Source organism: Candoia aspera, chromosome 15 (genome assembly GCF_035149785.1).
Source record: "Candoia aspera isolate rCanAsp1 chromosome 15, rCanAsp1.hap2, whole genome shotgun sequence".
Lineage (NCBI taxonomy): Eukaryota > Metazoa > Chordata > Lepidosauria > Squamata > Boidae > Candoia > Candoia aspera.
In genome coordinates, this window is record NC_086167.1 from 5,719,249 (window position 1) to 5,735,649 (window position 16,401).

Consider the following 16,401-nt stretch of genomic DNA (forward strand, 5'->3'; position numbering starts at 1 on the left):
GAAATTTTTTTCCCCCCAAATAGATTTAAAAGGGTTAGTTCTGTGTTGACACAAATCAGTAACACTGACAGAAGGAGACTGAATGTCATTTGTGCAATGTTGCCAACAAGCAATGAAGGTATTTTTCTGTACATGATTTTCTGTAAATGAATAAAGATGGGATCCTCCCTGAAAGGGAAACTGCTCCTGCAGGTAACTGTTAGTGAAAGTACATTTTAAATTTCTAACGGAAAATATGTATCATTCTCATTTAACTGAAGTTGCCAAGGTGCTCTAGATGATGGTTAAACCATTAGAAAGCTGAGAGAAAAACATACTTATTTTCTCCCCACTGTGGTTATTCTAACAGCTTTTACTTTCCCCCGTTACTTTCACTTTTATAGTAGGACTTTCAGTTTGATATATTTAATCCATGGATTAATGAAATTCACAGATTATTATGTAGTTAATTGAGGAACACCTTTTCCTGCCAGATATATAAATAAGATGGCTACTTCTTCCTTCAACTGCAATTAAAGAAAGAGAACTCTACATTCTGAATTATTTTACAGAGAAATGTTATGGCTGCTTGCCTGGATAAAAACAGGATGTGTGAAGGAAATGCAGCATCCCAGCACATGTCCCTTTTGAATCCACATAGAACAGGTATATCTGTCTAGAGCAAACTTTCTATATACATCCCAGAGGCATTTTCTGTCATTAGCTATAGATGCATACGCTGCATTTTTAATATAGTTCCCTTGGCTCCGAGGTACTGTGATGTGTGGTTTATAAGTAACAGCCGTCGCTTAACCCTGTGTGTGAACCAAGCAGCCACTGTTGAAGCAAACCATGACTTTGTGTAACCTGAGCTGTTGGAGCAGGATTCCTTCTGGACTGGCTTGGAGAAATGTCAGAAAGCCCAGCCTATGGCAAGAACTGCAGGATATAATTCTTTGCCCAATCAGCATTGCCCAGGTATCTTGGGAGCATAAGGCTCCCCTTCCTAACAGTGGTATCATCTGTTAGGTGCATGAACCATAGTATTTGCATGCTGCATGTGTCATCCTTTGTGCCCCCCCTTGTCCCCCTCCACAAAAACCCACAAGTGAATAGTAGCATTTGTTGAATGTATTTTATATTGGTTTTATGGACTATAATTACAGTGACCCTATCTCCTTTATTATAAAGGACAGTCCCTTATTTCAGAAATATTTATTTATTTTTCAAAAACTCACTTTTGTCCCTTATTTTATTTATTTATTTTTCAAATTTCTATCACCGCCCATCTCCCCCAAGAAGATTTTTGGACACTTAACTTTTGGATAATTTTGGACACTTAACTTTTACCATACAGAGGGAACCCCTTAATGCATAGTCTTTCACATTCAGGGGAAAAATATAGAAATTGAATTGTCTTTTTAAAATAAATGTACATATACTGTTTGATTTTAGATATTTTTATTAGAATATGTGTTCTTGTCAAGTTTTTCTCGGTTTTGCTCTTTGATTTTCCTTTGTTAAGCGAAGTTATAAAGGTAAACAATTGTATTTTTTTATCCTTATGAACCTCTTTCAGGTTTGCCCCTTTATTTTTTCCGAGAAAACATGGTCACCGTAACTATAATCCCTCAAAGTATATGCAAGAAAAATGTACTAATTTTGAAAAAGGATAGAAAATGTTCCAGTTGTGCCTCTCTGGATAAGGCTTCATGTAGGAACCACCTCATTAGCTTACAGAAAAGGGGGGTGCAAAACAAAGGCCGTTCACAAGCCCTTCGGAAAGACCACTCCACTAGGCTTCCCCTCTCCTTGAGCTGCATCCTGTCGCTTATTTTATAACCACTGCTATTTAAAAATTGATGTCTGAGCCTGCTTCCCCCACTCCTTTACCTCCTTACCCTTGTTTCTTACTAATGTCCTTTAGATTATAAGCTACCTCTGCAATGCTATCAAATGCTGGCTTTGGTGGACATAAGCAAAGAGTTTTCAAATATTAAATGTTCTGTTTTCTTCCACGAAAGGCCATAAACTATATATAATGTAAACAGGGCCACAACTAGGGACTGTGTCACCTGGGGCAAACATGGATTCTGTGCCCATTTTGGTGCCCCCCTAGCATTCATTTTGGCGCCCGCCCCCCAGCACAGCGCCCGGGGCACATGCCCCACTTGCCCCCCCCCCAGTTGCGGCCCTGAATGTAAATTTTATACAAGGTCATGCAAATCACTTCAACCTTTGGACTACTATATTTATTTGTAAATAGTCTGCTACCCTCATATGTTTTACATGTTCTTTTTGCTTTTTACATTGCTTCAATGTGGACATTTCTATAGCTGTATGAATGTAATAAATTGACTGCATTATAGATGCCTATGTGTAGGGACTATTCTGGGTTTTTGATGTTTTTTAGCTCAAGCCTGGGATTTTAATTTTTTTCAATTAACAAATAACGCCTACTTTCATGCATTTCTGTTTATTAATGCCTTTTTCCACAGATACGTTGTTTTATTAATTTGTTTTTATATACAAAATATTCTTAATGTGTATCTATAAACTATATATTTCAGAAACAACCAGAAAGGATGGAGCTGAAGAGACAGAGAGAGAATGCTGCACTAAGTCTTCTCACAAAGTGAGCATCACTGTTTTGCAGATATGAATCATTTTGACTAGTTTTTTTGTCAGCTGCTGCTGGCCAGAACATTGTGCTGCCTGGATAAGAATCCAGATGAAACCTATGTCTGTAAGCTAAACATTTAAAAGTCAGACATGAATCTTGGCCTTCATCTATCTCTGTCACATAGAGAATATGGGCGTAAGTCAGCTACCCCTGGAAGTACCATGGAGATGACCAAGGAAGCATAAAAACCCCATGGACACATGATTCTTAGCTGAAGTTTTCTGACCTAGAATGGTGCCCCAATTCTGACCTCAGAAATCATTGCCTTGGTTTGCCTTGTACAGTTGAACTGATGACCTGGTATTTTGTTTGAAATAATGGCTGAGTAAGTTTCTGGGCTGCTTGTTTTCTGAAGCCCATTTCTTGCATAAAAATAGGCACTTTTTCTTGAATCAGCAATCCAGTTGTGCTGAGTCATTCACTGAACAGCAGTCCTCATTAAAATGCCATGATTCATGCCTTTTCCACAAATGCCAGTTAATGGCTTATATTACAGTTTGGTGTATATTTGAAAGAGAACATTCCATCAGCAAAGAATCAGTGTGAGCCCATTGTCTTTTCTGCTTTTTGGTGCCCAAGCCATTACTTTATAGCACCAACAATTTTTCAGTTTGCTGGTAGTTTTCTTAATGGGGAAACTGCTGTTCCCTATTTTGCAGAGATTTGACTGGCAGGCTTGAATGATCATGCAGGTCATTTCATGGAAAAAGGGAAATCAGGCCACTAGGCAAAACCAGTTTATTTTTCTGGAAATGCTGTTACTTTATGAATGATTCATTAATTCTGTTCTATTTAGCAGAGGGACTTTCCCTTCCTTTTGTCTCACTAGGAAATAGGTAAGCCCAATTATTGGGCAGCACATTGCTCATTGGAATCCATGTGATGGCAGTTCAAAAAAACCACAACTTGACACACTGTGGGTGAGAAATTTGGATTCAGACTGTGCCAAGTACAGCTAAATGTAGGCAAAGGAAGCTAAAGAATGTATGGGGGTGTGTTTCAGTCTGTCTTTTTGCAGTTTACTGTATAACTAAATTAAGCTGACTTGGCTTAGAGATGCTTAATTAGCTTTCTGAACTAACCCCCTTTGTGTATTTGCACAATACACTGAACCATAAACTATTCTAAAAGTCTGGTTTTCCACAACATGCTTTGCCACAACTTATAGAAAATTAACACTAACCAAGTTTAGCAGCTTATACAAATGCAACTACTAAGTCTGTAATGGAGCTGGTTAAGTATGAGGTGTGAACCCAGCTCATTATTCCAAGATTTTACTTTAGGAGCATGGAATTTCAAAACAACACAAAGAGAAAGAATACACAGTCATGGAATCATAGAGCTGGAAGGAACCTTAAGGGTTTCCTAGTTCAACCATTGCTCAGTACAGGGTCCACTATAGCATCTCTGAGAGGTGACCATCCAGCCACTGTTTGAAAACCTCCTGAGTAGGAGAACTCACCAGTTTATGTGACAGTTTATTTCACTAGGCTCATAGTCAGGAAGTTGTTGGTTCTGGTCTGCCTTCCAGGATGATAGAGAGCAAATCTGTTCCATCCTTGATATGACAGCCCTTTAGATATCTGAAGGCTACTCTCATATCATACTACCCTCAGCTATTTCTGTCTGTTCTTCACAGGGCTTGATTTCCAGTCCCTTCACCAACTTAATAGACCTACCTGAACTCTTAATAGACCTACCTGAACACTTTGTAACTCCCCTTTTTCAACTCTGGTGCTGAGACCTGGATGCAATACAACTGAGGGTCTAACCAGGTCAGAGTAGAGTATGACAATCACTTCCTGTGATATGGGTAATCCTGACTCTCCCACCATTTTTCTGCTGCAGAGAAAGGAACTTCTCTGTTTGAAACATCCAAATTAAGCTTGTGCTTGGAACCTTATATGATGAAACATAATTGGGGGTAATGGAGGGAGGGGAATAATGGAGTGGAGAAATGTTGGGCAAAGAAAAGGTTAAGTACTTTGGTTGCAGTTGCACTCATTGGTATGTGTTACATGGATTGTTTCTAACCAATGAAGAAACTATGATTTAAATCAGTTTTTTTTCAACCTGCTATTCTCTTAATATAGTGTATCTGCATTATTAGTTTAATATTATCAAAAAACATCTTAAAGCTTCAATGAGTACCATATTTTGAATATATTATCTTGCCATTATGTGGGATTAACTCAATAACATAGCCACAGGCCGCAGGAGTCTTGAGTAGCCACTGTGGCAGAATTACCATATTAGTTTGGTTATTTTTCTGTTTTCTCTCAGGTCCAAACAAAATGTTCTTCTAAAGATGCAATAAGTACCAAAAATGGTAACCATGTCCTTAGTTCCTGCTTCTCTTTCTTTCCTATTTCATTAAATTTGCCCTGTCCTGAAATCATTAGCATATTAGACATTGCTGCTGATAAATTCTTAGAGATATGGAACAAGGACAGGAAATGATGCTGTCAGGATGTGATCTATTGATATATCAGGATGCAAGTACATTTGACTAGATATTATGAAATACGGAACTAAAAACATGATTTCCAGTTTTGACAGCAAATTGCACATCAACTGTAACATCTAGGTTGACCCTGCAACCATTTAATTTTGTCTGCAGCTTAACGACTCCCCTCAGTCCATTTTTATTGTCCTTTGATTAATTTGAAATTGATTATCATGAGGCTATACAGTATAACCTGTTAAGTAATAGGATAATGAAGAAATTAGATGAGACAAGATTGCTAGTCTTGGTATGTACCTTAACAGCTTTTGCAAATAGTCATTTGCCTGCACACAGAACATATGCCTGGACTGTTAAATTTCCATAACTGCCCAAATGTCTTTTTTATTTTTAAAACATGATTACATTTTCCTGGCCCTCATTCTAGAGCTGACACACCCATTACAAAAGAATTAAATTTTCTAGGATCCCAAACAACTTATAGTTTGCTATTGCTGGGGAATGTTGACCCTCCCCAAAAAGTTAGTTTTCCAGTTCTTTCCCATCCACCCTTCAGCCTGGTAGATGTATGACTGGGAAAATATTGTAACAGACTGGGTGGGGAGGCCTTTCCATCCTCCTCTAGGAAACTCTACCATATCCCCATCCCTCATATTGGTCTTGGCAGCTCCCAAAAGGGCCAGGGGATCCTGATCTCTATTGTTTCCATTCAAGGGAAGTGCAGAAACAACATCTGTCTGTGAGAAGGCAGATAGCTGATCTCAAGAAAATGAAAATGCCTTTCTTGCTAGGTCACTTTTCAATGGACATGCTTATATGGAAAGAATTCCACTGAATTTTTCATTTCCCTTTTGTATTTTCCCTTACTGTATTTGGTAAAAAAAATGAGAGTCTTTTAATGTATTTGCGTTTTCTAAAGTCCTTGTGTTTCCTCCATATTTCCTTGTCCTTGATATATCTGTCCATCTGGGTAAAGGCAGGTTCAGAAGATTAGTTTATTGATGGTAGCACAGCATGGGCAAGGCCAACAGCATTTTGAGGCACTGCTCTTTTCTCAACATCTCAGGCTGGTGCATCTTTTTCAGCTGAGGCACCCAGTTTTAGAGCATGCCTCCTGAAAAAGTATATCTGCTATTTATGCTGTTTATTTTCAGTTGCTAGGTAAACGGTATTTATTTTCCTTCATGTTGTCAAATTTCTTGATCTTGCTTCTTCTGTCACTTAATGTTGCATTAGATTATTCTGTGGTTCGTATTTATAGATTTTTAAGGTACTCTGGCAAATTAATTGAGAAGATGAGATATAAATATAGAATAATTAAAAACTAACTATAGCCTTGAACAATCAATATCAGGCGATATTAAACAAATAGCTATCAGCCTTCACAATGCCAGCATCCCTCTCTCCCATCGGTACTATGAAGATAGCAATGCCATCTGTCCTTATGATATGAAGATCTTTGAGCAAGCACCATATAAAGATAAAATTATTCATTAGCAAATACATTGCCTGTGGTTTCTTTACAAAATATTTCTAAAAAGAATTGAGTTACAGAAAAATACTATAACATAGATCCATCAAGCATGAAGGAAGTATGATTTTTTTTGTAAAAAAAATAATCTCAGACACTGACAGTCATTATTTCTGGCCCTTTTCATTATGCAACATTTGATAGCAATTTCCAGGAACATCTGAGCACACTTCAAATGGTCCCTTTCTGTGTTTGTGAAAGTGACACAATGGTTTACTGACAGAGAAGTCAAAGAAGGCGAAAAATAGGGTCAGTTCCTTTCTCTCTTTTCCCAATTTCCTCAGCCCTTCACATATTTTTTTTTCCATCTCCAGGCCTCTGAAGCTCTGTTGCTGCTTTTACAATGGAGTTAGCTGCCTCATCCCACCGTATTTTGTTGTTTGTGTGGAGGCAAAATTTTCTAATTGGTAGGATTTTCTTCTGTACTATACATGAATGGTGTGATGGGAAGAGATTGGCTGGGTACGTTGCAATGCATTTGGTACAAATGGAGTTGGCTAGCTTGTGATTCAGTGTGTTGTGGGAACCCAGCCAGTGTGGTTCAGTGTGTTATGAGAACTCACAATTAAGTACATTCAGTAATCCATAGTTCAGTTAACCGTGTTATAATGCACTGTGCCAACACAGTCATTGCAAGCAGGAAAACTGGTGATGTGTCCTTGGGTCTGGAATAAGAACCTAGGGGCTGCATGCAGCTCAACACTATCCCTAGAAGTCCCCACAGTGAGGTAGACCAATAGTGTGGACCATTTTGGAGTTTGGGGAGGTGCTGAAGGGGAAAATGAGTGACTTAAGTCTTGCAGATACTTAGCTGATGAGATCCATATGTATCACCCCTCCTAAAAGTACCGTTGCCAGCAGAATTTGGGCACCCTTTTTGGCAGGTCTAAAGTAGAAAATGATTGTGTTATCTTGTGACGCTTTTCCAGAATAAAACAGGGCCTTTTCTTTTCCCATTTCACTCATCACTGGTTGAATAAGTCCAAAAATTGTCAACTGGAGGAAATGGAACTCTAGCAGAAGCATAATCTCCTCCATTTTCTATGCACACCTAGGAATACTCTGTTGCAGGAAAGGTGCTTGTGAATCCCATAAGCTTCAATATCCTCTGAAAGCTGAATTAGGTTAATACTTCCTGAAGGTGTCTCTTACTTAGTGAATAACAATAACTTAAGCTACTCTGTCACTGATAACTCTTACCTTTAAGAGCACCAGCATTTAGTGTCTTAAAAGAGGTGGGCTTCTTTAGTCAAGAAGCCAGTAGGAATGCATACCAAAAAATCAAGAGTCAGTTGGCATTTTCATGCTGAATTTTCTGCAAATTTGAAGAGGGAATGGTTTACCTCCCTCACATGCACAAACTACATATTAATGTTTAAATGGAAATAAGCTACACAGCAATTCCATCTCCATGGACATTCTTAATCTGGAAACGTGACAGGGAAGATATGGAGAGACCCACATATTTTGGAAACCTAATTAGAATCTATTAGTTTACTTAGCACAGAGAGACATATCAAAAGCCTTTCTACCAGTTTTGAGAAATATTTTCACCCTCCCTCCCATTAACTGACAAAGAAAGTTGGGCTAAAGATTCAGCCTAGCTCTGATTTGAATGAATTCCTTCACACTAGCAGAATTAAATATTAAAATGAACCTCCCAAGACAGCTCTTCCCTTTAACAACAGACACGTCTGCAATTGTGAATGACTAAAAATACAGAGACTTTGTAGGTTTAATGGTTTTCCTGTGAAGAATTACAAGGAGCCATTACTGGGGTGGCTTGTAAAGTGCATTTTAGACAAGCTCTCTACTTTTTGTAGTGTGGGAATGAGGATACTCTGGATAGTCAGTCATTTCTGAGAACTGTGGGAAATTTCTCTTCTCTGTTGGGGAACACCATGTTTCCTTTTGTACTTAAGGTAGAAATGATTTCTTTTTATCCAGTTGTGATTTTTGTTCTATGAAAATTGTTTATTCTTTGGTCAAAATAAAATAATGTTTAGGCACCATCTAAAAGAAATAATGTTTCTGCAGAGAAAATGTGGTTGATGTGGTTGCAGTTCTGACATTGTTGATGTGTGTAAAATTGCAATGGTGGGGAAACCAGGATACAGAGAGTTATTAAAGCTAGTCTAGAACTGAGAGTAATCTCTGGGTTGTTTTTCTTTTATCTCCATTTGCTCTCATTTAATTTGGGTGTAGTGTCTAGAAAGAACATATTATCTTGCTTTTATAATTCATTGTGATTAAATAATTTTGTGTAACAAAGTGCTTCCCTGAGAGCTAGGAAACATGAAAAAGCATCTGTTGCAACTCTGTGGCACCACTTAAAAACCATAGCTGTATCAGAAACCAAAAAGGAAATCCTCAGAGCTGAAAAATATCATTGAACAAAGGAAGAAATAGAAAGTAACCAGTCAATACTCATTTTTCTGACCAAAGGCAACACAGTGTATTCCACAGAGGCCATGGTAGAATTCTACAATAAAAGCTTAGCTTTTCTGCAGTGTTTAGAGTGTTGAAGAGACTTCCCTGTGCATTTCTCCACTAAATTCAATAAATAGAATTGTAAATTAGGCTGGTATTTTCACTCACAGGGAGAGGGAAATGCTGAAAAGAATAAATGTAGAAATCTGGCAATGTGATTCTGTCTGGCTTAATGATTTTGAACTCACACAACTGTTTTCATACTAAAGGCATGAAATTAGCAAACCTACTACGCACAATGTGTGAGAGTAAGTTCCTTTTTTTTGGTCAATGACCAGCATAACACAATTTTGTTGTTTATTCATTTAGTCGCTTCCGACTCTTCGTGACTTCATGGACCAGCCCACGCCAGAGCTTCCTGTCGGTCGTCAGCACCCCCAGCTCCCCCAGGGACGAGTCCGTCACCTCTAGAATGTCATTCATCCACCTTGCCCTTGGTCGGCCCCTCTTCCTTTTGCCCTCCGCTCTCCCCAGCATCAGCATCTTCTCCAGGGTGTCCTGTCTTCTCATTATGTGGCCAAAGTATTTCAGTTTGGCCTTTAATATCATTCCCTCAAGTGAGCAGTCTGGCTTTATTTCCTGGAGTATGGACTAGTTTGATCTTCTTGCAGTCCAAGGCACTCTCAGAATTTTCCTCCAACACCACAGTTCAAAAGCATCTATCTTCCTTCTCTCGGCCTTCCTTATGGTCCAGCTCTCGCAGCCATATGTTACTACAGGGAACACCGTTGATTTAACTATGCGGGCCTTTGTTGTCAGTGTGATGTCTCTGCTCTTAACTATTTTATCGAGATTTGTCATTGCTCTTCTTCCAAGGATTAAGCGTCTTCTGATTTCCTGACTGCAGTCAGCATCTGCAGTAATCTTCGCACCTAGAAATACAAAGTCTTTCACTGCTTCTACATTTTCTCCCTCTATTTGCCAGTTATCAATCAAGCTGGTTGCCATAATCTTGGTTTTTTTGAGGTTTAGCTGCAAGCCAGCTTTTGCACTTTCTTCTTTCACCTTCATCATAAGGCTCCTCAGTTCCTCTTCGCTTTCAGCCATCAAAGTGGTATCATCTGCATATCTGAGATTGTTAATGTTTCTTCCAGCGATTTTAACTCCAGCCTTGGTTCCTCAAGCCCAGCATGTCGCATGATGTGTTCTGCGTACAAGTTGAATAGCTAGGGTGAGAGTATACAGCCCTGCCGTACTCCTTTCCCAATCTTAAACCAATCCGTTGTTCCATGGTCTGTTCTTACTGTTGCTACTTGGTCATTATACAGATTCTTCAGGAGGCATACAAGATGACTTGGTATCCCCATACCACTAAGAACTTGCCACAATTTGTTATGGTCCACACAGTCAAAGGCTTTAGAATAGTCAATAAAACAGAAATAGATGTTTTTCTGAAACTCCCTGGCTTTTTCCATTATCCAGCGGATATTGGCAATTTGGTCCCTAGTTCCTCTGCCTTTTCTAAACCCAGCTTGTACATCTGGCAATTCTCGCTCCATGAATTGCTGAAGTCTACCTTGCAGGATCTTGAGCATTACCTCACTGGCATGTGAAATGAGTGCCACTGTTCGATAGTCTGAACATTCTTTAGTGTTCCCCTTTTTTGGTACGGGGATATAAGTTGATTTTTTCCAGTCTGATGGCCATTCTTGTGTTTTCCAAATTTGCTGACGTATAGCATGCATTACCTTGACAGCATCATCTTGCAAGATTTTGAACAGTTCAGCTGGGATGCCATCGTCTCCTGCTGCCTTGTTATTAGCAATGCTTCTTAAGGCCCATTCAACCTCACTCTTCAGGATGTCTGGCTCTAGATCACTGACCACACCGTCAAAGCTATCCCCGATATTGTTATCCTTCCTATACAGGTCTTCTGTATATTCTTGCCACCTTTTCTTGATCTCTTCTTCTTCTGTTAGGTCCTTGCCATCTTTGTTTTTGATCATACTCATTTTGGCCTGGAATTTACCTCCGATGTTTCTAATTTTCTGGAAGAGGTCTCTTGTCCTTCCTATTCTATTGTCTTCTTCCACTTCCACGCATTGCTTGTTTAAAAATAGTTCCTTATCTCTTCTGGCTAACCTCTGGAATTTTGCATTTAATTGGGCATATCTCCCCCTATCACTGTTGCCCTTTGCTTTCTGTCTTTCTTGGGCTACTTCTAGTGTCTCAGCAGACAGCCATTTTACCTTCTTGGTTTTCTCTTTCTTTGGGATGTATTTTGTTGCCGCCTCCTGAACAATGTTGCAAACTTCTGTCCATAGTTCTTCCGGGACCCTATCTACTAAGTCCAGTCCCTTAAATCTATTCTTCACCTCCACTGCATATTCCTTAAGGATATTAGTGAGCTCATATCTAGCTGATCTGTGAGTCTTCCCTAATCTCTTTAGTCTGATCCTAAATTGTGCAAGAAGAAGTTCGTGATCTGAACTACAGTCAGCTCTGGGTCTTGTTTTTACTGACTGTATAGATGTCCGCCACCTGTGGCTGCAAAGGATGTAGTCAGTCTGATTTCAGTGTTGTCCATCTGGTGAAGTCCATGTATAAAGCCATCTCTTAGGTTGTTGGAAGAGAGTGTTTGTTATGCAGAGTGAGTTGTCTTGGCAAAATTCTATCAGCCTATGTCCTGCTTCGTTTTGTTCTCCCAGGCCATGCTTACCTGTAATTCCAGGTGTCATTTGACTGCCCACCTTAGCATTCCAGTCTCCCGTGATGAAAATAATGTCTCTTTTAGACGTGTTGTCCAGTAGGTGCTGCAGATCCTCATAGAACTGCTCTACTTCAGCTTCTTCAGCATCTGTGGTTGGGGCGTATATTTGGATCACTGTGATGTTAGATGGCTTGCCCTGAATTCGAATTGAGATCATTCTATCGTTTTTTGGATTGTATCCAAGCACTGCTTTAGCCACTTTACTATTAATTATGAAGGCTACTCCATTTCTTCTGTGGCCCTCTTGTCCACAGTAGTAGATCTGGTGGTCATCTGATGTGAAGTGGCCCATTCCAGTCCATTTCAGTTCACTGACGCCCAAAATGTCTATCTTTAATCTTGACATCTCACCCATAACCACATCCAATTTGCCCTGGCTCATAGATCTTACATTCCAGGTTCCAATGGTGTGTTGACCCTTAGAACATTGGATTCGCTGTTCACCACCAGCACCGTCGGCCGCTAGCCGTCCTTTCGGCTTTGAGCTAGCTGCGTCATCACGTCTGGGGCTAGTTGAACTCATCCTCTTTCCTCCCCAGTAGCATTTTGACCATCTTCCGACCTGGGGGTCTCATCTTCCGATGGTATACCGACATATCTCTGGTTGTACTGGTCCATTTAGTTTTCACAGCAAGAATACTGGGGTGGGTTGCCATTACCTTCCCCAGGGATCGCGTTTAGTCTGACCTCTCTGTCATGACCTTCCCGTCTTGGGTGGCCCTTCACGGTTTAGCTCATGGCATCATTGAGGTGCTCAAGCTCCAGCACCACAACAAGGTAACGATCCTTTGCTGAAGGCATAACACAATAACCAGACAAAAACAAGAACAGTGAAAGAATGGGGAAGCAGTAAGACAGAAAATAAAAAGCAGAGAATATCAAATCCATGTGATACTGAACAACATTTTGCTGTAGTATAATATAATTATAAAATAGGATGCTGAAACAAATTATTCTAAGGCTGAAACTCAGAGTTAGAACTAATCTTTTGAGACTGTCAACAAAGAGGGAGCAAAGCATTACTGTCTTATTGGGCTGAAAAATTGATTAGAGCAGTTTTAATTAAAGGAAAAGAATTCAGCTTAAAGCACTGTTGATGGAATAGTAGCGATAGCAAATAAAAAAGAGACTTTTCAGTATGTTTGCCCATAGCCCAGCCCACTAACTGTGTGCAAATTTTGATTGCCACCAAACAAAATTTAAATTCATTCTAAATAATCAGTGTTTGTTCTTAACAGATCCATCCTGTTAATCCCTGAACTGCTTTCAAGGTGCCCACAGATCTATTTCTTTATTAGTTATTCTAGAATATTTCTGGGATCTTATAATTTGTAAGGCAACAGGTCGGCCACTGTCTGAAAAGATATATAACCTGTAGCCCCAGGAGTAGTTGGAGCTTCCCAAAGCCCCGCCAAATGTTGCTTCCAATGTAACTGTTAGTACTACCGAAGAGCAGAATAGCGAGATATAGAGAGAATAATCATATTTTACTGTATTTGATTAATTACATTTATTTAAATTAAGATTTAGAATATGACTCCTGGTGCACCACTCAAAAGCCAAGTATGGTATTTAGCCTCCTTGATGTACACAACTACTGTAGACCACACCTCACAATACTCTGCAACAGGCTATGAACTATTTTGTGTAAGTGTTCCTGGCTAGTCAAGGTAGTGCCCTTGCGTGGGGAAGATATGGAAGTCACTGTTTGCTATTGGCAAGCATGTTTAAATGTGTCATATTACTTTTGCCTTGGAGTGCTCTTGTACCCAACGTTATCACTACTGAACCAGGTAGGTTCATTGACTTGGAGTGCCCATTACATCCTTTAGTTAATCCAGCAGAAGCGGCCTTTCCTTCCTTGATGGGGCTAGCCTTGCTATACGTAAGATTGTTGTGAGGCATCATATGTGGGGCTGCCCATGGAGCCAGCCCAGAACCTCCAGACTAGACTTCTGACCAAGCTGAATGTGAAAAAGTATCATTGGGTGACTACTTGCTTCTGAGCCCAATGCATAGTTCCTTTCAAAGCTCTAAACTACCTGTGGTCCAAATGCCCAACGAGCTGACTCCATCTATCCATGTACTATGTTTCCATGTTTCGAAGTGGGTGTCAGGTGAAAATATTTTTATACTGTATGCTCATTAATTTTATTTTTTTTCCTAAGAATGTTGTTTGATGAATCCTTCTTTCACATGTCTCATTTTTATTTGTATAAAATAAATACAAACCTTCTTAGAATTATTCCCTTATCTTTGAGCCAAGTCCAGCAACCCGCTTCTGTGAGTGAAGGGCAGTATCAAAAATTTCAAAGTAAAACAGAATTAGTAAATACCAAATCTCTCCTGTATTAAATGTTCTCTTTGGTGGTTCTTGCAGACATGGCAAAAGGACTTTGCTTCCAGTCAAGAAAACACAAGTGCACCAAACAAGAAGAAAAAGAAAGTCAGCACACCCCTTGATTTGATTCTTGCGCCTCAAAAATTATGACAGGCCTCTTCCATTCTTGCCTTTGATAAAACTCCAGTTCAGCACAATGAGGTTGTACCAGCCTGTTGGTTAATAGTCAGGCAGAGTGTTGCAGTCTAGAAATACGGCTCAGCTGTAGGATGATACCATTGTATCACTGTGCTTCCCTGGGCGCAAGATTTCCAGAGATGTTTGTTGAAGATTATTTTCCATTGAGGAGAACGTATTGGAGAATTAAATGTGTTCTGTGTGTTCCCCCAGTTTCTCCTTATTTTCAAATAAATACAGAAGAACCAGGTATATAGTTCTCATTTTTAACAACAGAATGGGTTTCATAAATAGCTGCATTTCTGGGTGGTGTTACTCAGTACGGTAACTGGAGCCACCAGTTATCAAAAACATCAGTGCTAATTTAAATCGCTATCGGTACTTCTAACTTGATTAAACTAAGCAAGAACTCAGAAAAAAAAGTCATTTCCTCATTTTGCATGGCTAGACTATCTCAAGTCTCATCTCAGTCATTTCTAGAAAACATTTCATTTTCCTGTTACTGTGTTTTTTCTAGGTACTCTAGTTTCTTCTCACTTTGGGGAAAAAAAGGTGTTGCTTTTTTCATATATTTGTAAAACACACTGCTTCATAAGGCCAACCACACAATATTAGTGCAAAGCTTTCAGCGTGTTTGATGCAAAACTTTCTCATCTTCCCCTTCCCATTTGTAAATGACAGAACTGACCTTTTAGTGTGGGAGATAAAATCTAGCAAGAAGAGCTTGTCAGCGCTGTTAAAAAAACTATGATAGCTTTAAAATGATATTCATGTGGTTGTTTTGTTTATTACATTCCTATCAACTATCTTAATTAAGGCCATGCCTGAAATGCATATGGTTTCTTTTTGAATCCTGTAAAAACAGGCATAGGATTTATCTCACACTTCTTGGTGCCATATTGCAAAGAAACCAGACTTTGTTATAAAGTCAAGTGCATATAAGCCTCTTCTCCTCTATTCTATTGTGCTGTTTCAGCAAATGCAGCTTTAGAAATAGAGGACCTTTCACTAACATGTCATAAAAACTGCTGTGGCATATAACCGTTTGTATATTAAGCTATTTCTACCCCACTTCTCAGACTATGAGGGACACTATAATGTCTTTAAGACTATTTAATATTATCATCTTAACAGCAGCTTCATCTCCCATGCCCTGTCCTTGGAATTTTTGAGACCATCTTGACTTTATCTACAAATCAAGAACTTCCACGTTCTCTCTAGTTTCTCTGAGTAATATTTACCAAATGTTCTCTGCAATGCACATTTAGTGTTCAATTTCCTTCTTTCCTTCCTTCCTTCCTTCCTTCCTTCCTTCCTTCCTTCCTTCCTTCCTTCCTTCCTTCCTTCCTTCCTTCCTTCCTTCCTTCATCTCTATATTGCCCCCTATGCTTTCCCAAAACTTCTCAGTTTTTAGCATTAAAATACTTTTTTAAAAAGGTAAACTATGCATTGAGAGAGCAAGTCTGGTGTAGTGGTTAAGGCACCAGGCTAGAAACCAGGAGACTGTGAGTTCTAGCCCTCCCCTTTGGCACAAAGCCAGCTGGGTGACCTTGGGCCAGTCCCTCCCTCTCAGCCCTAGGAAGAAGGCAAGGACAAACCACTTCCAGAAATCTTGCCAAGAAAACTGCAGGGACTTGTCTAGGCCATCGCCAGGAGTCAAGATTGACTTGAAGGCACAAAAAACAAAACCCTATGCATTAACACTTGCTTCAAAGCAATAACTGTGTATTTAAAGTAATTTTTTAAAAAAGAGATAGCTGGCTTTCTGAACATTTATTTTAAGTCAAGTCCAGTCTCTCTTAAGCTGGACTTGATTTTGATGATTCCTCAAACACATCTATGTCATATTCTTGGCAATAATATGGAAGACATTTGTCATTGTTTTCTTCATGATTTTTATTTCCAACTTCCCTGTCAAGACTAGCTCTCTTATCCTGCTGTTAATCAGGTCTGACTTTGCTTAGGTTTTTCAAGTTCAGTCAAGGTTGATTAGGGTCTGCCACCTGCTGTGACATGCCCATTGCAA

General features: G+C 39.4%; 1 protein-coding gene and 1 long non-coding RNA gene across 2 annotated transcripts in view; one reads left to right on the top strand and one right to left on the bottom strand.

Annotated features, from left to right (window-relative positions):
• The window catches only part of TBC1D10A (TBC1 domain family member 10A), a 470,628-nt gene that overhangs the window by 291,241 nt on the left and 162,986 nt on the right, over nucleotides 1-16,401 (bottom strand). The gene's annotated exons all lie outside the window — the stretch shown is intronic.
• LOC134505737 (uncharacterized) lies at nucleotides 477-14,730 on the top strand. Its single transcript, XR_010068746.1, has 3 exons — nucleotides 477-645; nucleotides 2,550-2,614; nucleotides 14,238-14,730. It is a non-coding gene; the product is annotated as an uncharacterized LOC134505737 (long non-coding RNA).